We start from the raw sequence: 21,765 nt of genomic DNA, 5'->3' as shown, positions 1-21,765 counted from the left end.
TTGTGAGTATTTTTTTTTTCCCCGAACATCACTATTGGATATGATACATAAGCAAAAGCTGTCTAAATTAAAGCAGAGTGTGTTCTGAGGTATGTATGGCTTCATGCATCCCTCTGAAATCAGGAATATGCACTTAGAAACTCTGTGCTAGGCTTTAAATTAAATATAAATGCTTTAGAGGAACTAGGAATAGCTGCTTTATGTAAAAATGAGAAAGTCCACGATGTAGTTTATTTGGTTACAGAGCATACCAAGACATGTCAAGTGTGTCTGTAAATCAAAAGAAAAAAATTGCTGAAGCACATATATGGAGAGAATTTAATCATAGGGAGTGATCACATTTAGAAAGTTGATTTCTCTCATTTTTATGTTATCTGTACTCTGTTTGCAAAAATCCTCCAAAACTCTCTCTTCATTCAAATACTTTTGCTGAAAACAATATTTCTCTAAAGTCTTGACTTGCTAATGGATGGGTTATGTAAATTGGCTAGGGAGGAAAGGGGGAATTGGAAATTTTTTTGCTTAAAATATGTTCAGGATTGAGACCTGGACTGGTGATGTTATGATCCTGATTTATATGCTGGTCTTTACACATGTATCAGTGACCAGAACCAAAACACAACTTCAGAGTAAACTACACTTTACAAAGCATTACACTCTTTAGAGAAGGGCCAAAGCATAACCTGCTGCTACTCCACGTTTTCCAAATAGAATTCCACAGGGATAATTCAGGGTTAATTCATCATTGCACACTGGTTTCTTAGTTTTAGAATGATGGGGGGAGAAGGAGGTGGAATTGGATGTTAAGCAGAATTGGGGGTATTTTTTTTGACAGCTATGTACTTTCATCTTGAAGCCTTCTCAAGTGATCTTTCAGTTCTTCTGCTTCTGATCTTGAATTCAAATCTGAGCAGTAGAGTATTAATACATAACATTTGCTACAGTTGTGTCCAAACTTTTGCATCAAATAACCTTCACATTAATATTGTTCATTTATATATCTGCCCTTGGGGCTATACCACGAGAGATCCATATGAGTCAGTGAAGCACTTCTCAAAGTATTTTTCAGATTAATGTTGAAATTAATTAGTAATTAATAATGAGATCTCATTTCCAAGATTTCAAACAGCAGAAAAGAAAGAATTACACAGAATAAAGGAAAGATTCAAAATTTTATAAACATAGAAACCTCTTTGTTTCCAAAGTGACATGGTCGTAGTTAGAGTACAGCAATCTAAAAAGTACGGAGTGTTAGACTAAAAGAAACAAATGAAACTGGAAAAAATCCACAAAATGTAAAAGTGGTAGTAAAATAATTTTGTAGAGCCTTAGTGTAACTTCATCCCACAAGAGTCCAAAATTTAATATAATGTAATAGGTGTTTAAACAGGAAAAAAATCAAGCAACAGAATAATATGAAACCAATGTTCTGATTCATGTTATGCTTGTAAGCAGTAATTAAATTTATATGAATTGCTTACTTGGGTCTCATTATGTAATAAATCATAAATTTGTCTCCTTGGAATAACATGATGATTTCTATATACAACAGAATCCCCCCCTGTTGTTCAGGAAAAATAAAATCCCCAAGGAGCCTCAGATCCAAACCATCCCAATCCACCATTTTTAATCAGGTGAGTCTGAAACCGATTAGGAATGATAGACATAATTGAATAATTAGAGGTTAGCCCAGAAGTGTAAGGGTAGGATTCATGAAAACAAAGTTTTTTCCTTTGTTTTAGAAGTGACTTGGGTAGGAGTGTTGTAAAATAAGGAATATATAAAGGAGTGAGTTGAGTTATATTTGAACTAGCCAAGAAATTTCAGTACAGCCTTCAGAGAATTGTAACAACCTTTTAGATTAGCAGAAGTTGTCTAAACATTGAAAACAACACTGGGTTTAAAATTCTCCATCTGAGAGTACAGGGTTTATGCATCATCAAGAGGATGACCGACCAACCAACCAACCCCCACAAGCAAACTGAAAAAATATGCTAAATCTGGAGATAAAGGTCAAGTATACCTCAAAAATGTACATTTTTTCAGTCAACCATTATTTTGTAAACTAAAATCAAGAAAGGTGTAGTTAGATATCCTTTATATATAAGGATTGCAGAGGAAAAACACCACCAGAATAGAATTTTATTCTTTCCAAATAGAACAGAGTAATGCATGCTTCTTTGAAGACTATGGTACTCATTAATCACTAAAATCCTTTAGGAAGGGAGGTTTTACTGCCCAATTTAACAGAAATAAAATAAAATCCTATAGTGTCAGAGTGCACTAATCCTTTCTTCAAGCACTAATTCCAAACCCACAAGAACAATTCTTTTCAGTACACACCAAAACTTAGAGTTCTACATTCCTTGTATGGTCTGTACTACATAAGCCATAAATGCATCCCTTTTTTTCCTTGGTGGTGTTGGTCCTTAACACATCCTGCAAGTAAACAGAACTGAAAGTATGCTCCAAATTCAATTTAAGCCTGAATCTTTATTTACATTTTTCTGCCCTGCATTTACTCAGCATAAATCCTAGAGAAGCTTTAGAGATGTTTAAATTTAAGACAGTTCCAACTTCCAGGCATTTTCCTATTAAATGGTGTATGTTTATGCTGCTGCCCTCTTGATTAGGCATGGCTTCAGAAGGATGAAAAAACTTCCCAAAATATCTGATAAGAATATTTCATTGGAACTGTTGCCAAAAGCTGCCACTTAGGCTATCAAGTGTGAAATGAAAATTAGAAAATCATTGGACATTGATTTGAATTAACTCATAATGACCTGGTTTATGTTTTTGGCCTCTGAAAAGATGATTAGAATATAAAAACAACTTTCTGTGAAGGGCACAGGAATATTAATGAACTATTCATCCAAATATGAGCAGGAAATGTCTTCTGTTAAGGTCCTCAGGAAACAGTCACCTTGCTAAAAATGTTGAAGTAGACACTGGAATAGAATGGAAAGACCAGAAGAGTCTAAAAGGGAAATGCTTGAATTTCAGAAGCAGGAACAGTGGCATATCTATATCAAAATCCTTTTCAGCTTTCAAAAGTGTAACTTAATCATAAACTAAGGAATAAAGCAGCATATGGTATTGTGGATTATATCATGTTGGTGCCTCTGCAAACTGACTGAAGGTCAGGCTGTAGGAGAGGGGCAATGAAATTCAGTGTTTTTCCATTTTAAGACTCTTGAGTGCCCCATATAAACATTTGTGTTGTCAGTGGAGCTGTAACAGTTGGTATGGAGTGAAAATCTGTTATGTCAATGTGGTTGAGAGAATGTTATTCTTTGGATATACTTTGTAGGAATTAAAACCTGAAAATCATTATGTACTCCTGGAGATATCTTCAAGAATTAAAGAGGAAATTGGTGTTTATTTATGGGCTCCACTTTTGCATTTCTTCAGTTTCATTATCTTTGCATTTGCTAATGGAAAACTAACCACCCTGAATGGAATGATAATCTAACTTCAAGGGCGCAGTGTCTAAATTGGATTTCTTTTTTCCATAGTATTCTAGCTTTGAGATGATAATGCTCTCAAGAAAGGAAGAAACAATAGAAAATTCAAATGCTGAAATAAACATGTAATTCTGATTTAAGTAGTGTCAAGCTTAGTTCCATAAAAGCACCATTAGTTGTATTCATAACTTCTTATTTGAAGGATGTTACTGTATTCATTATCCCAAAGATTCCATGAAATCAGATTTTATAGAGACCATATACAGGCATTTTAGAATTCCATATATATGAATGCTTAATTCTGGATTGTCAATGGATTTTAATGTAGTTTGTATGGGATTTAAAAATAAATCTATATATTTCAGGAAAAAATTAAAATGTTAAAATTAATTTTAAATATGTGTAATATTGTGAAGAAAAGATGTTATGGTATGTGAGCTGCAGTATATTTTAAAGCAAAAAACAACAGCTTTGAAAAGCAAGGCAATCTTTATGGGATGTTTCTGTTTAGACATTTGGCATTGAATATGCTGTCACTAGGAGGGTCTTTATTTGAGAGAAGAAATGTTTGAAACTAACAGCCAAAACCTCTCTAACTGACCCCTGTTTATTATAATATTGATTGAACATGTTAGTCATTCTGCTCTTCTTTTATTCATGAGTTATATGGTGAAAACAAGTGTTCCATGTAAATTTCTCCTTAACTGACAGTCCTTAGTGTTGAAGGCTTTATATCTGTTTCTTATTAAAAGGATATATTTTCAGTACTTGGAATGGATAAAAACCCTTAGTTGGCAACACCAGCTGGAGATTTAATTCTTGTGCTCTATGATCCTGAAGACTTTCTGAAACATTTCCTCTAGGTCACAATTCCCAACCATACCACCAGTGAGAGAGCTGTCAAAATACAGATATTGCTGAAGCTTCATTCTGTAGTGAGCTTTTAAATCAGCCCTTCCTGTGATCATAACATCTTTAATGGAATAAATCATGTTTCAGGATTTAGTTGTTAGGAAAAGTACCTGGTTTAAAGTGACAAGAACTGTTACCCTGACTTTTCAAAGTGTTAAGTTTTCTTTTATAGGTCTTTTGAAAGTCTTAAAGTTCTCGTAAAACTTTTTCAGGCTTCTGATCTATTTACATATTTCTACTGGAGTTCTCACACACTGTTCATGTAAATAATGATTGCTTTGCATTCTTTGTGGGAGGAGAGAATTGATGGACTGTTGGTTTGACCAGTGTGGCTGGAGAGGTGGCAATTCCATCCTCCAATCCACTGTCACCTCTGGAATTCTATAAATATCAGATGCTCAAATAAAACACTCTTTTTTGGCCTTTGAACTTACCAAGTATTTGTGTACTTCATGTCCAATAGCGACATCAAACTTCTGATAGTGGGGAAGTTCTTACCTGCAGCTTAATGAGGTTTGGGGGTAGGATGGAGGGAGCAGGTGATTTGTAAGAGAAAGAGTGACTATACAAACATTCAAAACCTGGATTTAGAATGTTTCTATCTTGTGCTTTCCTTCCTTGGGTTCAGGTTATGGCTCAGGATCTCCAGCAGAAGCTGACAAATTCATTTAACAGGTAGTAAATGTGGCTTAGTTTTGTGTAAGGTCAGTTAGCTTAATTTAAACTGCTGATATGCATTAAATGAACTAATCCAGCAGGATTTTTCATTGTTGTGGTGCTCTTGTGTTCTCCACTGCAAGCCTCCTCTGTGGATGTTGTCAGATTGATGAGCAAGTAAATCATGAGCCAAGTAAGTTCTGATTTTTCTACCTAATTAGTGTATAAAGCATCTATAAATGCTAAGATAACTAAAACTACTTTGGGAATATCTGTTCTAAGAAACAAACATCTTTTGAAGGGGAACTTCAGGTTTTAAAGTTTTGTTTCTTTTGTGCAAGCTTCCTGGAAAAGAACATTTCTCTCCAAATAATCAGAAAAATATAAATAAATATACATTATGAATATTAGAAAATATGTGGAAATACACACATGCACATATATAATGTATATATGTGTGTGTGTGTGTGTTCCAGTACACGTTGAGGACAGTATTATGTGATGGGGTATGGATTTCTCAGTGTGCCATTCTAAAATTAAATTTTCCAGAAGGGCTGTTGGAAAAAACTATTCTCAAAAATCAGAAAATGTATTACAGACTGCACGGGATATTTCCATATATAAACATTACTGCAGAGTCTATCTGATCTGAGGCTCACTGTGCAGCATTTTGTTAGACTTCTTTTAAAATGGGTAAGATCTGGAAAATGAAATCTTATTTCAAGACCAGCCAATGGTGCATTTGTTTCTGATAAATAGGAGAAGAACACGCTGGGATTCTCTTTCTAGCACAATTTCTAAATATGTTGTGGCTGAAATTAGCAGGTCAGGTGCAAAGGTGTGCTGAACAGGTGTGGGGTGCTTAAGGCAGCAGCAAGGCTGCAGGCATTTTGCCTGGTTGGTGTCTCTTTATTAATAATTAAAAGCTTAGGGAGATTCTGATTTCTCAAAGGTGAAATTTGCAACAGCTTAGAAGTCACTGCTATGTAATTCCCCACTTCTCTTTCTGGTGATCCTTTCTTTAAAGATAATATAATAATAGAAAGCTGATCTCTGTTTCTAGTTAGTTTTATTTTGGGGTGTTCATTTAACAATGCAAGATTGCAAACTCTAAGAAACAAAAGCAATTGTAGGTACATCTCTGAGGGTTTATTTAATCTGATTTTCCGTGGTGTTAACTCCTTAGTAAAGGCATCTCACCCTAACAGTGCACCTTGAAGAGGAGTTTTTCAGAAAGGCATAATCTAAAGAACAGGTTTCTCTATTGGAACAGTGACAAGGATGGAGGGAGGAGGCAGTGTTGTATTTTGGTTTGAGATCAGTAGAGCTTACAATTCCTAGGGGGTCATTGTTCGGCATGATGGACCTTTAAGGAAATTCACAGAATTCTCCTGTATTGACTCGTATGGTATTTATTTAGGTAGTGTCCTTGGATATTTATTTAGGACATTTCCTCTGATATTTATTTAGGTCTTTCCTTTGCTGTTTATTTTAAAAATGTATGGGCAATATTTTGTCTAGTGGTGCAGAATTGCATGTAAGTCACAAACGTAATGTTAAAAATGGTAATGGACAAATAACCTGAACAACCTTTTCCCCTGCTGTGCTAGTCAAGGTTTTGTACTCAGATAAAACTGAAATAAATACTGAAGATCTGCTATGAAATGAGGTCTAGGACCTAGAAGTGCTTGCAGTAAAATCTAAATTCAGTTATGTTCACAAAAACTTCTCTTACTCCAGATCTTCTCGCAGTGAAATTTCTTGTGCATCCTGGCTGAATTTCTCTCGGGAATTTAATCAAGCAACACTCACCAGAAGGACCATCAGTTCAAACTGAAATGGCACCTTCTGTGCAGAAGCTAATGCTGGTTCAATTTTAAGATAAACTGCCTGTTACATTAAAATAGCTGAGGGATATTTGGAGGAAGCAGAATACAGGATTTCAGCCAGGAATAACAGTTGGCTGCCGCATTGGGTGCATGATGGTTCAGAGCTCTTGGCCCCGTGTTGGAAGGAAGGGCACAGGCACTCCTCCAGTGTGAAATAACAAAGGTGGAGCTTTGAAGGTGTAGGTTTGGAGAGTGTTTATGACTGAGAATATCCTGACCTAGTCAGGAGACTCTTCCACTGTAGGTCATGGCAAAAAAAATGGTTTTTTATTAATTTTACATGCAATAGATGCTGTTTGTGTTCCTTAATGGACACCATAAGTATACAGCTCCTACACAGGGATTGCTCTCTGAAAGAGAATTTTCTATTTAATATAAAATACAACAATTCTCATGGAACACTTGGAAAACTTTCCAGGTGCAATTCAGTCTTTATCCTGATGCAGGCAGAAAGAGGAGCTGTTTAGTCTGAAGATACAATTTGAGCTGGCACAGTTGGGAAAAGAAAGGTCTACAAGCATCTATACTTATCTATTGATAAATTCCTGTCCTTGAAAGTTATTTTCTTTTCAGAAGTCATAGTAGCATTATAGTAACTTTCATCTGAATAGTGTTTTGTTACAAAGTGAAAAATTTAAGGGAAATCATGTTTGCAAAAATGGAAAACATTATTTAACAAAAGAGTTTTCATTACTGAACCTTCCAAATGTAGCCCAGAATTGTTAATTCACTGCTGGATGTTTTATTCCTCTGTATTCTTTAAAAAATATATGTTGTCTGAGTTATGATAATTTTTTGTGTGATGGATGATATAGGGGAATCATTCTTTTATTTTTGTTTGGTTATTATTTCAGGGAGTAGACTTTACATATTTCTACATTTTCTATTTTAAAATTATTCAGTTGTCCAGTCAAGAAACTTAGAGGGATTTTACAACTGCTATGAGTGACTCATGGCAAATATTTGTGGTGGGAGCATAGCACTGAAAATAACACATTTTGTATTGTATTCCAGAAGGGAGGGGGAAGGCAATGAAGGGAAAGTAACTTTGCCTGAAGGGAACTTTCCCTGAGGGGCAAAGTGCAGTGATAAATGGAAGAATTACTGTCTCAGAAAGGATATAAGGAAAATTACAAGCAGCCCACAGAGGAAGATGTATACCATAGAAAGCTGGATCTTAAAGGTTGAGGAACTATCAGACCTAAGCAATAACTGTCAAGAGAAAAACACAATTATATTTTAGGAGGGAAATTAAAACTGATTAAATGATAGTTTGGTCATAAAATAAAATGGTGAGTTCATGTTTGGACAATAAAGGTGAGATTGGAGCTGATCAAGATACTGTGCCTGGACTAAAGGAATACATTAAGTCAGTTTCCAGCCAGGGTGATAACGAGGAGCACGAGGATGGAGGCAGGATAACTGCTGAAATGAAAATAAGCATATCTCAAAAAAAAAAACGGAAATTAAGTGTCATAATAAGGATGAAGAGGAGATAGACAATTTCCATTCCAGAATACTGAAACCGCAATGAAACTGCTCTTTGAAAAAAAAAAATTAAATAAATCTATCAAACTGGATATAGTATTAGATAACAAGTAGCTAACAAATATACTGAGGTAGGAAGTTATTGGTCTGGTTTATTAAAACCTGTAATAATATAACAAAAACTCCAGGAAAGAAAACTTAAAGACTGAGGTAAAGGATGAAACGAGAATTACTGGAAGCTGATGATACAAGACTGCATGGATTGTAGATTGGGCAGAAAATTAAAAAGTATGAATCTCATGGCAAAATACTTGACCTGCATTCTTCTGCTGAGATTGACTCTACTGTCCAATATCATCAGCATACAAATCTGTAGAAAGGAATTCATGACCTAAATAATGCATTATTTCATGTATACCTTCTCCCTCCATGTCTTTTAAACTATCTTAGGCTAAAAAAGAAATAGGGCCTTAATATAGTTACATTTATGACTTGTTCTTATGGTTTGCAACTGTAGAACATTGTTCTACATTTTACTACTGTAACTCTTTAGTTATTAAAATTATTTTAATTTTCCAGACCATACTCATATATTTTTCTTCAGCACAGAGGGAGTTGTAGTTCTCAGAGCTGTGCTTCTGTAGAACTATCTACAATTATTAATTGCTGCAATAATTAGATTTTTTTTTTTTTTTGGATCCCCATGTCAGTTTAACAAGTATGAAAAATAAAAGTAGTTTGCTGGGGATTTGTAGAACAACTGTAGTGCAAAAGATGCAAAAACTTCCTCTCCAAAGGGAACAATTAACACACTTGTACTACAGAGCCAAGAGCAAGTCAGGCTTTTCAAACTGAACACAGCTGACTGCTTTATTTATTGTAGGCAGTATTTTCTAATTTTCTTCCCTTATTTTATGATTAAATCTCACATTTTTTGTAGGAAGCTTTACTGAGAGGAAACCAAGGGAATATTTTCTTGACTATATCTCTTCTTTTTTACACTTGATCTTACAAACACTGATTTTCCTTCAGTTTTGCATTACAACTTTTCTGTTTTAAAGAGACTTGTGGATTTTGTTCCTCTCAGAAATTAAGATTTTACTACTTAGAACAAATCAAAAGGGTTTTTAGCTGTCTGATAGTACACAATTCTCTGCTTAGAGACTTCATGGTACCCAAATGCTTGATTTGTTGGTACCTTGGCATATTGTATTGGGCATACATGACATTAAACACGTGGAGAGTGCTGTGTCTCCAGCACATTAATGCTTCTCTCAGGCTCTCATTCCAGAGCTGTTCATTTAACCATTCTATTTGCTTTGAGCTGCTGCTTGTTTGTCTGAGAGGCTTCAGCATGAGCCACTGCAGTGAAACATTTTCAATTGACCTTAAACCACATCGCTCTTCATACTCCTTTTTTCTAAATATGTGGTGTTTCATTTCTAACTGTGCTCAGTGGTAACACAGTTCAAAGAGAGCCCAACTCTGCCAACCACAACACCTCTGCAAACATTCTGCTGCACAGTGCAAGGTTCTGGTTGTGCTGGGGCCACCACCACGATGGCAATTAATGGCCCCATGGTATTGCCTCAGAACTGTCAGTTTGCTAAAAGCTGGGCTCACAAGGGCCCAGGACTGAGATATGGTGATGCACAGCTAAATATTTAATCTTGCTGAATAGTTCATGCCTGCTGCAGAGCAATGGTTGTCAAGCAGACCCACTGCAGAGCAGAACTCCCGGACACTTCCAGCATATTCCTGGCACTTGTATTCATTTCAGCTCTCTACACAATTTTTATTACATTGTCACCTGCTGGTTTTCAAATGACAATTTATTGGTAAGAAATTCATGTCCTGCTAAGCACTATCTCTCTCTCTTCCTCCTCCACACTCGCCCAACTTCTCATTTTTTTAATTTGTCTTTTGATGTAATTTATAAGTTACACGTACATGTTGGGGAGAGCCAAACTGAAATGGCTACAAAGCAGCAGCTGTAGCTGCAGCTGTTTCTTTCCTTGTTTACTGTTGGTTTTTAATCTAGTGGAGTTTAACTCAAAAAAATTGACAAATTAAATTAAATCTCCATTAATGAGTGCTGTATACTCACTTTCTAGTTCAGAGAGGAACATAAATATTCAAGCACATATTTTAAATTACTACCATGCATTACTTTTTAATTAATGACTCTGCAGCTGTTTAAATGTGAACCATCAGGTTCATGATTGTTTGATAGAAGAGTGTTAGCTTCAAGAGAAAGATCAATACATGAACAAGATTACCCCAACCCAGAATATCAGCTTGCTGATGAAACCAAAGTGGCAGCTGGTAGCTGTGTTGATTAGCAGCATTCATAAGACATGACCCCAGAATGTGTGTGAAAAGGATGAAGAAACCATCCACAGGGCAGATAACCAAACAATTAAAACAGGTTTTGGTTTTTGTTAGCCTCTGAAAGAAACCCAGATGAATATTGACTTGATATCTGTTCGACAGAGGGGGGAATGTGGGGAAACAGGAGTTCATTTTTTATACCATGTGTGTACAGAGAGACATCTGACAAGGTACTCACAGGATCTCTGTGTAAAGTAATCTCTCAAGTCAAGTTTTCACTCAGTCATTTATACAGGATTACTATTTCTAGCATCTGAAAAGCAAGAGGGTATCAGGGAAACTTCCAAGTCAAATACAGACAACTTATAAATAGTCAAGTTGTAGGGGCATTATCCATTTAGAAGAATCCTAGGAAAATTTTTGGTTTGTGTTTTCCTGATTCTGCTTCACACCCACGAGTCAGTCTGTGCAATTCCACAATTCTTTTACTCGTGTGGGAGGTTGCCACAGTCCTCGTGCCAGCCTAGTGTTTAGTGGAAACTGTATCCAAGTAATTCAAATATAAATATTTTCTGCAAACATGGAGAGGTAGGAAAAATGATTAAATCTATTAATGAACATGTAGTATTGCTATTCTTCCCTGATAAAATACCATGAAAATTGAACAAATCCTGAAACTGCAGCTGCCTGTTCAACCACCATGAAAATGTGTGTCAAGTGAAGAGACTTTGCTCCCATTGTCATGAGCTATCAGCCCTTGCAGAGGTTCTATGGCACCTGCATAATCTGTGATGCCTTCAGTTTTCAAAACAATATTCTGAACAGATAAAGATTTACACTCCGACTATAAAGAAAAAGATGGCCGAAGTGTTCTTGTGGTATTTATTTTACTTGCTGCATTTATTCCAGTTGAACAGGAAAAAAGGCACTATGCTGAGGGGTGGGAATGGGATGTAGATTCCAGGGATCCAACACACATATCCATCCATACCATAGAGAGCATGAGACCATGCTGAGGCTTTTGGGTTGTGTCTTCATGGAACTAAAATCCATTCCATTTTCTAATACTGCTTAGACACAGCTCTCCAAGCTGCATTCAGTCTATAGCACGGGACTCTAAAGGGACTGAGTAAATGTGAATTGAAGTAGGAGAATTTGAGTTTGGTTTATTACACAATATTAATGGAAACCAGCTCATTTAAGAATTTGCATATTATTAGACTAGTGTCTTCCTCTAGGCAATAACCTTATTTTGCCATGGATTAATAGCACAGGAAGCCTTTGCCAGTTTATCCATGTTCCAAGCATCACAGGTTAGATGAAACACCAGTCATATACAGAATTATAAATCAGTACCCTAACAACTTCCATTTAAAAAGCCTAAGTTAACTTTAGATTTAAGTAATACACTATTCTTTTTAGAGATAGAATTTGAAAAGGGAAATAGCATGATACAGTCCAACAATGTACTGTGCATCCTAAGAAGAAATTGCAAAAAAATTTAAATTGTGGACAAAGCTAATGTGATGAATTGTTTAGGTGCCTGTGTTCCATCTCTCTGCCACTGTGTGGGTTAGATGGCAATTTCTATCTTCTGATTCAGCTGCTGATTCCTATGGCTTAAAGTGTGGATTTAGCTACAGTTTTTCTCATGTGGATAAGAAAATCAGCATGAATCACCAGCATGAGTAAATTAATACTTACAACAGAAACACTCCAATTATCTACTGTGTGAGCTAAATATTTAATAATATCATCTGTCAGTAAAGGAATGCTGTATCCTCACTGTGAATTAGCCAAGAAAAATTAATATAGAGGACCTTGATTCACTGAGTAAATTCACAGATACAACTTTGTTTCACAGCATCATATCTAAGCACAAAAGTAAAACAATTACTTAAGAAGGTAAAATTAAACTGGTAAATCTACAGACAATACATAGATACCAGGTATATTGATTTGCTGGAATAAATACCAATATGCTTATTCCTTTCTCTGTACCAGAATTATCAGTAGCATCTCAATGTCCTTTAAAAGAAACAGAAAGAACAGGAAACTGATAATTCTCTTCTTAGGTGAAGCAGATAAGAATTTTCCTAGATTATAACCAGCGAGATTTAACGATCTGATTCATTTGTCCTATGCTTACACCAATTATAGTGAAAGTGTCATGTGTTGAACACCACTGAAAATCAGTCTGAAAGCACTGAGCCTTAGACTTTGGCAATGTTTTGTTTCAGAAGTACTATTTGTACTCTACATGTAAGAAACAATCCTTAGAACCATAAGATGGGAATGGTTATATGTAAGGCTATATCTTAAATGTAACAGAACAAATTTTAAAATTACTTTATTTGACTTAACTAATCAATACTAAGATGTTATAGAATTTTTGTAACCTTGTCATGGAGAGATAGAATGTGTCTTTTAATACATGAAGAATTACTCTCACCTGGTTTGGTAATAAATGTTATAGTTTTACTGTTTTCTTGGTATAGCTCAGCTATAAAAGCTTTCAGTGTACCTTAAGCTATTAGAAAAAAAAAAAAAATTACTGTCTTCCAGGGTTGGCAATCAACCCTGAGATTTCCTGCAGCTTTGGAACCCATCTCACAGAGTGGAGATTTGATCACATCCGCCTGGGGTTTGCCACTTCTCCAGGTATTGCAACAGAATGGACACAGGCAGTAAGGCCACAGAGAAAGGGGATCCTGGGTACCTTTCAGGGAACAAATATTTTTGGTTTGTTTATTGTGGTAGGGTATCCCCCACAGTGTCCTTTAGCTGCTATGTAGCCCTTGATAGGCAGCTGTAGTTCTGGTTGAGTCCAAGATCCAAACTGTGCAAACTGGCTCTGTTGTTTTCACGCTGGCCTTGCAGCAGCCCCAGATTCTCTGGCTTGCTGAATTCATCAGACTGCTGAAGCAGAAATTGCCCTCAACACAGCTGAATTAATTGAAAATTTTGGATGATTAGTTCTGTTTACAGCAAAATCAGCAGAGTCTTGCCCTTGGTATGACTCTGAGTTCCCAGTAAAATCAAGATTGATGATTTTATAGAAAGGTTGAATATCTGAACCACCAGGAAGGGGTGGCCTCTATAGACAGTCTTTTTAAGGAATATCTCTTCTGCAGTTCAAAGTACATGTCTGCGTTCTTTTACTCAGAAGAATTATTAGCTTGTTCCTGGAGTGTAGTTATTTGTTTGGAATGTGACTGCACATACATTAAATATGACACCTGCCAGTTTCGGGTCCCTGCTGGATTTTCACAGCCCTCAGAGACTTGGAGTTATGGTATAGAAACTGAAGTGAGAGCTATGTATTATTTCTCCATGAGGCTCTTCTGATCCAGTGTGATGACAGGGACATTAAATTAAATTCTCCTCTCACTTTCAGTTTTCTGAGCTGTTTGAGAAACCTCAGTTATTGTTCAGAAAATTGAGACTCAGCAGACAAGGAGTGACTACAACACAGGAACATGCCAAGAGGTTATTCAAAAAGAAGGTTTTGATGGAGGATTTTACTATTATAAAGTACTTGCCTCAGAGATTTTTCTCAGCTCTCAAAGTTGCAGAAAAGGGGACTTATGCTTGAGTTCATCCAAGGTAAAAAAAGGACAGCTTTGTGCACTTTATTTACAAATAGTCTCATTTTCCAGCTTGAAATTTGGTCAATAACTCCATTATTTTTTATTGTGCCCACTTTATAGTTTTACTCATACCTTCTGTTTAAAGTGCTGTGTGGAAAGACTGCTATTTATTTGGAAAACTGCATGGAATATAAGTGTGGTAGCCCAAACTCAAAGGTTATTTTTAAACTAATGGATACATGTACTTTCAAATTATTGGTTTCACAATATCTGGCACAGTTACACACAGAATTTCCAGTAAGCAACTTGTACTGGTGTCACAAACTGTTGTTGTACGTGGGCATTGAAAATTTCCAAAGCAAAAAAAACTTCCATAAACTTATGCTCTATAGCAAAAACATTTTGCCACCATCACAAGAATATGACCTGTGGAAAAGATGTTAACACATATCTGGAAGAAAAATTTGCTCTTAAAAACTGAAGAAACAAAAATATTGCTAAAGGATTTTGAAAGCTTAAGTGCAGCAATACATCATCCAACTTGCCTGCATAGTCGTCTTATTTAATGAGGGAAGTGAGAAAAAAAATAGATCAGTGTAAACAGAAAGATGGGAATTCTCATTTATTACATGCAGAAAGTTTTTAAAGTCATTCCAAAAGCATTGTGGGCATAATTCTGTCTATATTTTGTGATCAAAAAATGTAGGCACTTCAGCGAGAGATTTGCTGGCTCACAGCACAGGGCTGAATCTGCAATTGTACAATTTGAATTTAAAAAGAAGATATTTTAATCTTTGTATATTAATGGCTCAAGGTTTTTTTTTTTCAGAACCAAGACAAAATGTGTCATTTTCCCAAATAACTTGAAGGATCAACAATTAAAACAGTCATATGGCTTATGGGAGGAAAAAGGGGTTGTCTCACAGGGCGTTTTGGGACTGGGAGGGTCATACCAGGGATTCTGGCATTTCCTTTGGAATGTATGTTTTGTTTGCATTTAAATACATTTAAAACAACCTATTTTTCCTATATACATCTATGTTTTTCAGTTTGGGCACTGGGAGGTGAATAGCAGGCTGAAATTAAGCAGCTTTTCTATCCTAAGATATCTTTTTTGAATCATAAATTAACTTTTTGTATCTTAGCAATTTTATATACTTTGACTAGTTTGTTTTCTGTGTATGACTGTTTGCACATGTTCTGTAGGTCAAAAAATTAAAATTATTTACATTTTTTTTATTTTTCCTAATTTTGAATTCATGTGCAAGCCCTAATCTTTTACGTTGTTCTGTGTTCTTGGGCATGTGTTCTCACTAACTCCATGGGAAAAGTTCAGCTTGAAAAGTGAGAGCTGCCCACACATCAAACTTTGCCCTTCAGACAGGCAGTGTGAACACAGACTTTTTCAACCTCCTGAAAAGGCTGTTTTCACAATCACAGGAAAGAATAAAACCACCACATTGGGGTATTTTTTCTTATATTTTACTTGTCCCACTTTCATGTTAGTCAAAGGAAATTCTCCCTTGTGAATTTGATGGATTTTTTTGTTTGTTTGTTTCCTTTTGGACTGGTTTTCTCTTGTTAACCATGTGTAAATACTGTTCTCTGACTCTTGACTTAAATGTTACATTTCTTATTGAAGCTGTGGTACTATTTTCAGAGAACTGGAATAAATGCTGTGTCTGCTTATGTACTTGTTTGAACTCATTCAGGATATCCCGGGCTGACATATTTGCAGAAATAATAGAAGTCTATTAGGAAAGCTGTTGCTCTTTTGGTACATGGGTGAATTGGTTGTGTTTTTATTCTAGCCACCAATCTGCCTTGTTTTACAGAAGCATGGAATGACTTGGCTTGGAAAGGACCTTAAAGCCCTTCCAGTTCCCAGCCCCTGCCAAGGGCAGGGACACTTTCTGCTGTCCCAGGTTGTTCCAAGCCTCTCCAACCTGGCCTTGAACACTTCCAGGAATGGAGCAGCCACAGCTTCTCTGGCCAGCCAGTTTCCTGAATATTTCTCAGGAGTCTGTTTCCCTTCTTGAAGAGTTTTTATGCATGCTTTGTATGTTCTGTCAGCAGTTCAGATAGATGCCATAACTCTCCGTAGTATAAGGTATTTATATTTTTTAAGGTTTTGCAGCTCTTAAGGCAGAGTAGAAACAAGTCTCCTCTGAAATGACACAGACTGCAGTATAACTAGGCAAACTCACCTCTGGCTCCTTAAAATAAATAAAACTGCAAAAAGGAGAGCTGCATGGTGGTGCTGATGGGCCAGTTGAGTGCAGTATTTCAGCACTTGTGTGCTGCAGATGAACCTGATGACTTAGGGATTTTCTCAGGCTTCCAGCTCTTTAGCTCTATACAAATTTTTCCGGTAGCCCAAGACAATGCAGATAGTTTGCACAAACTAATCCCTATAAATACTGCTCTAAAATACTTCTCTGTGCCCCTCAAATGGGACAGTTACTTACCTGTCCCATACACATCTCCACCAGAGTCTGGCCCTGAGATTAGCTCAGTTGGTTAAAGCATGATGCCATTTAACACCAAGATTGTGGGTGTGATCCCTGTGAATGGGCCAATTTAAGGATCGCACTTGATTGTCCTTGGGTGTCCTTCCAACTCAGAACATTCTGTGGTTCTCTTCTGTTCCAGCTGTGCTGTGTTTGTGGGTTTCAGCTTGAACAGCAGCTCCTGAAATCCCTACCAGTGACAGGAAAAACCATGACACAGGCAGCTCCATTTGCAGCGCTAGAATTTCATTTTCATAGTCTCTCAGCAATATAGTTCAGTCTCACTGTACACAGTGTGTTCTCCTTTGAGAAACAGGCTGTAAAAGCTTCACCGCAAATCCTCGTCCTCTAGTGTGAAAGCTGGTCTTTCACATTTTTTATTATGTTTTTTCTTCTATGTCCTGCATTGAATTGAGTGATTGTTAAAATCCATTTTTATAAAATCTTGTGATTTTCTCAAGAGCCAGATCCCTGGATTTTCCTGCCTGACCTCTTTGAAGGTTGTTGTCTGGAACATATAATAGTAGCCAATGTTTTTTTCCCTAGTTTTCGCAAGGGGATACTTCATCCAGCTTCATTCAGCTTCACATTTGTTTCTGTTTACAGAAAATCAATTTTTATCCTTGCTCAGCTTTAAATTAGGTGTAATCTTAACTTGTAAGAACAACTGCTTATAGGTAAACTCATGTTTCTGTATTTATTCACCACATTCTGCCTGCATCCTTGCTTGCTCTACAGAGACCCGTGTAGTGTTGGTAAGCACTGTATTTTCTTTTCTCAATCTGTTTTCATGCCAAGCCCATTGCCAGAGCTGAGTTCTGAGGACTGACAGAGAAATATTGATGTCTCTTCAACCTTTTGTTATGTTTTGTTTTCATCTCTTTACCTTAAAGTCTGAACCAATGTTAGAGGGAAAACAAAAGTATACTGCCTTGGTGTCTGACTTCAGTAGTCTGGGAAGTTTTGTGCTATGTTTGCATTTAATCTGTTTTTAGTGCAGGTAATGCAGTCATGATTCAGGGGTCAATAACATTATTTCAAATCAGACACTTCAGAAAACACTAAAGAAATAAAGTGAAATACAATTACTGAGCATCTAATGAGTTGTGCAATTCTGTATTAACTGTACCAAACCAACCAATTTAATTAGTATCTCTTTACCCGTGGAGCACATTCTGCAAGTGCTTGCAAAACATCCCAAGTATTAGCACCTAAAATTAGCAAAACCAGAAAGACTTCAAATAGAGTGGAGGTACCAACCCGCATCTAAAATGCATAATTTAATGTAGTACAGATATAAACCAGTAATTATCCTGATAATAGTATTTTAATTATTTTTAATACAATTATTTGGTTTTATCCTCCTAATTATTTTTAATTAAGCATCTGGTGCTTGGTCTGTGATCCCTTCTGATGGTACTCTGTTTCTATTTTAAATTTTTCTGCTAATAGTAACTGGGGCTGTGTGTGTGTGAAGAGTTATTACAGGAGAATTGCTTTGCTTGGCACAAATAAATCACAAGTTCAAAAGAACGTGATGTTGATTCAAAAGAAAAGATTCTTGAATTGTAACAATTTTTAGAAAAGCTTCCAACTTATTTTAAGAGGTCAGCACTAACTTCTAGAGTGTGAAGTAGTCTGTGGAGGCCATGGAGATCTAGATTTCTTATCACTTTCATACAGATTATTGCCTCATTACAACCTTTGTAGTTCAGTGCTCTCAAGAAATAGAGGTGGATTTAAAAATGAATGTACGAACCTTAATGAATCATTCGACTGTGTTTTAAAAGTTGTTTCCGTTTTTTGTTTTTTTTTTTAAAAACATCTATGTGATCTGAAACAAGAATATGTGGAGAAAAATTAAGTCAGTGCAGGGAAGACTTTTATCATAAAGTTTTCAAAGTCCACTTGGCTGAAGTAGGACAGAACTCCCCCTTGGGAGAGACTGAGAGTTACTTCACAAGGTCCATGCTGACTGCAGCTCTGCTTCTTTATGAGCCAGTCCTCATCAATCATATTTATTGTTAGTAATCCAAGCTGTGTGTGTAGTAAATTAACCTCTTTTCAATCCTCTTTGGCTAATCTTTTACAACACTGCCTCAATGCATAAACTGGGTATTAAGTAATATATATTTTAATTCTCAGGCTGAATCCTTACAAAATGCTGATGTCTTAAATCATACTTTTAACAGCCTGCTGGAAAATATGTGATTTTTGAAAAGTAGCAGAAAACAATTGTTCCAATTTACCTTTCCATATCACAGGAGGAGACAGTGATCATCTCTCTTTGGAGAGCACTTTCTGATTGCACTGGCTCCTGAGCACACCAGATGTCCTTTTGGATACCCATTGGCAATAAAAATTAGCTGTTGACCTGCTTGAGACAGAAGAAGTAAAAAATTGTGCTATCAAGTAGCATGCTTCAAAATATTTTGAAAATATTTCTGCATATCACAGACCTCTTACTATTTTCTCCAAGTTCAAGACCCCCTAGGGTGGGTATTCCACCAGATTCCTACCACCCCTTCCCATCAGGGAAAGAAGATTTATGATCAAGGTAAATTCTTACAACAGCACTTGAAACCAAGTCAGGAAACTCATGGAAAGCCTTCCCATTCAACAAGTGTGCATCTGTGTGCCAGCAGCAGCTTTAGTGGAGTTTACCTGCCTAGAATCAGACAAAATTCTAAGTGATTAAATATATCTTCAAAAAAACCCTTGATATTCAAACTTGAATATTGATAACTTGATATTCATTGATATTCATTCATTGATATTGATAACAAACTTGATATTCAAACTTGAATATCAAATACTTGATATTCAAAAATATTAAGTCATACCTTGAAAAGGCAAAACTGTAGATAGGCCTGAACCATCCTTAACTTCCAATGCTTCCTGAAGCTGCCTTTTTACATTGGCTCTGTGTATAAAAATGGGCCAGCAACTTTAATGTGGAGATTACTTTTAGCTCCCTCACAAATCTCTTTCTCACTGTGGGATTCAGATTTTGTTTCTCTCTCTCCGTTACTTGCATGGATTAATCTCTAACAAAAGGCTGAAAAGCATGAGAAACCGTTCTTTTTGTTCTAGTGGGTGTGACAAAATTCATCTTCTACCCTTCCAAAAGCAGCTGAGATGACCTGAAACCACTGGAGGAGCTTTACCTTACCTCGACACAGTGCTGCTCTTGGGAGCTGCTGAAGGAAATGGCACTGCTTACAAATTGAAAGCCTCTTTTTTCATAATCACAGACAGCAAGGCTTGGCTTGCAGAAATGAGCTGTGGCATGGGGTAACCTTACCAATGAAGTACTGCAAGTTTTCCTCACCAGTGAATTTCTCAGTGTTCCTCTGTGTATTTCATGATCAAGGCCATGCCTGTAGGGGGATGAATAAGCAGAAATACTGTGGAACAGCACCCACAGGTCTAAATTACAATTTAAATTAATTTTAATTAAGTCTGGATTTCATGCATGGGGGTTCTTTTAGCAATAGAAGGATAAGCAGGTGAATAGAAAACAGCTCTTACTTCCCTTACAGATGCAAAAAACCCCAAGACACATTATGAATCCAGCTAATGGGAGATCTAAACAACTGGAGTCTGGTGGTCTTTAACAACACAGATCTTTACCTGGGGAGGTCCATCTGGTTTCAGAGCTAGTGTTGAGCTAGCAGGCTTCCTAATCTACTATGCCTGTTTTCTGTGGCAGATAACACCAACTTTTAAAGAAAATTCCATTGTTAATTATAAGCCCTTTTGAAGCCCAAACTCCAATATCAAAGGTGCACTTTCTTCCTATTTTTGTTTTGAAAGTATAATTATATATGATATTGATCAATTCCAGTCTCTCAGTAACTGAAATTTAATTTCTTTTGTGTCTTTTGCAAAAGCATCAATAGTGTGTTCAGCTCTGAGAAATGTACCTCTTCAGATGGACCCTGTTCTGCAGTTCTGAGCTATATGAGGTATTTTAGACAGCGTGATTTTTAATAAGTACATTTTGCTCAGATGTGGATGAATGAAAGAGCTGTAAAGAAAGACACTTTAGAATGCATGGGAGAATCATATTTTCATGAATTTGATAAGTCTTTTAAAGGAAGGGAAGATATTCTGTGACTTTTATATTTTAATTAAAAGAAGGAGAGACCAAGGTCCATCCTCCCTCTTGAGTCTTCTGTCAGCTGCCAAGTTTCATGAGACCAGTGAAGTTAACCCTTTCCTGGGGAGTCAATGACAGCCTCTTGAGGGTGTCTGTATTCAATCTTTTTGAGTTCCTGTAGGGGACAGCTGGGGGCAATAAATCACAATTTGCTTGAACTGCAGAGCTTGCATCTCACATAAGAGCTTTTCTGTAAGTGTGCCTGAAGTGAAGGTGCTTGGAAAATGTTCGAAGAGGAGAGGCATAACTGCTCACAACAGACCTCTGCCGTGGCAGTACCCAAACATTCAGGATTCCTGTTCAGAAAGGAGCTGCCTGGCCCCACACAGATGTGCTGTGCAGCAGCACTGCTACTGCCAGACATAAATGAGCACGATGAAAGATGTCTGACACAGGGCATGTAATTAAACTCTGAAGGGCCAGATTTATTTACAGAAGGAGAGCATGCATCAAAGAATGCCAGCTTGCAAGGCCACTATCTCTGATAGGCTGAGAATGATTGAGCTGAAGTTTGTCCAAGGCAGGAAATGTATCCTCCTGTATCAAAAATTTCATCTATTGAATGTCATATCTCAGGTGAATACTATTCAAAGCAGTGCACTGCATACATTATTGAATTAGGACAGATCTTATTTTTCACTTTTCTGCTTTCCATCATAAATGAAGAAAATTACAAGGCAAGATTTATATGGCATTATCATGCCCAAAGCAGGCAGTGATGTCACTGTCATGGGTCACTAGCCAAGGCAACAGGGACACCAT

The sequence above is a fragment of the Vidua macroura genome, chromosome 7 (genome assembly GCF_024509145.1).
Source record: "Vidua macroura isolate BioBank_ID:100142 chromosome 7, ASM2450914v1, whole genome shotgun sequence".
NCBI classification, from domain to species: domain Eukaryota; kingdom Metazoa; phylum Chordata; class Aves; order Passeriformes; family Viduidae; genus Vidua; species Vidua macroura.
Note: the sequence above shows the minus strand (reverse complement) of the source record.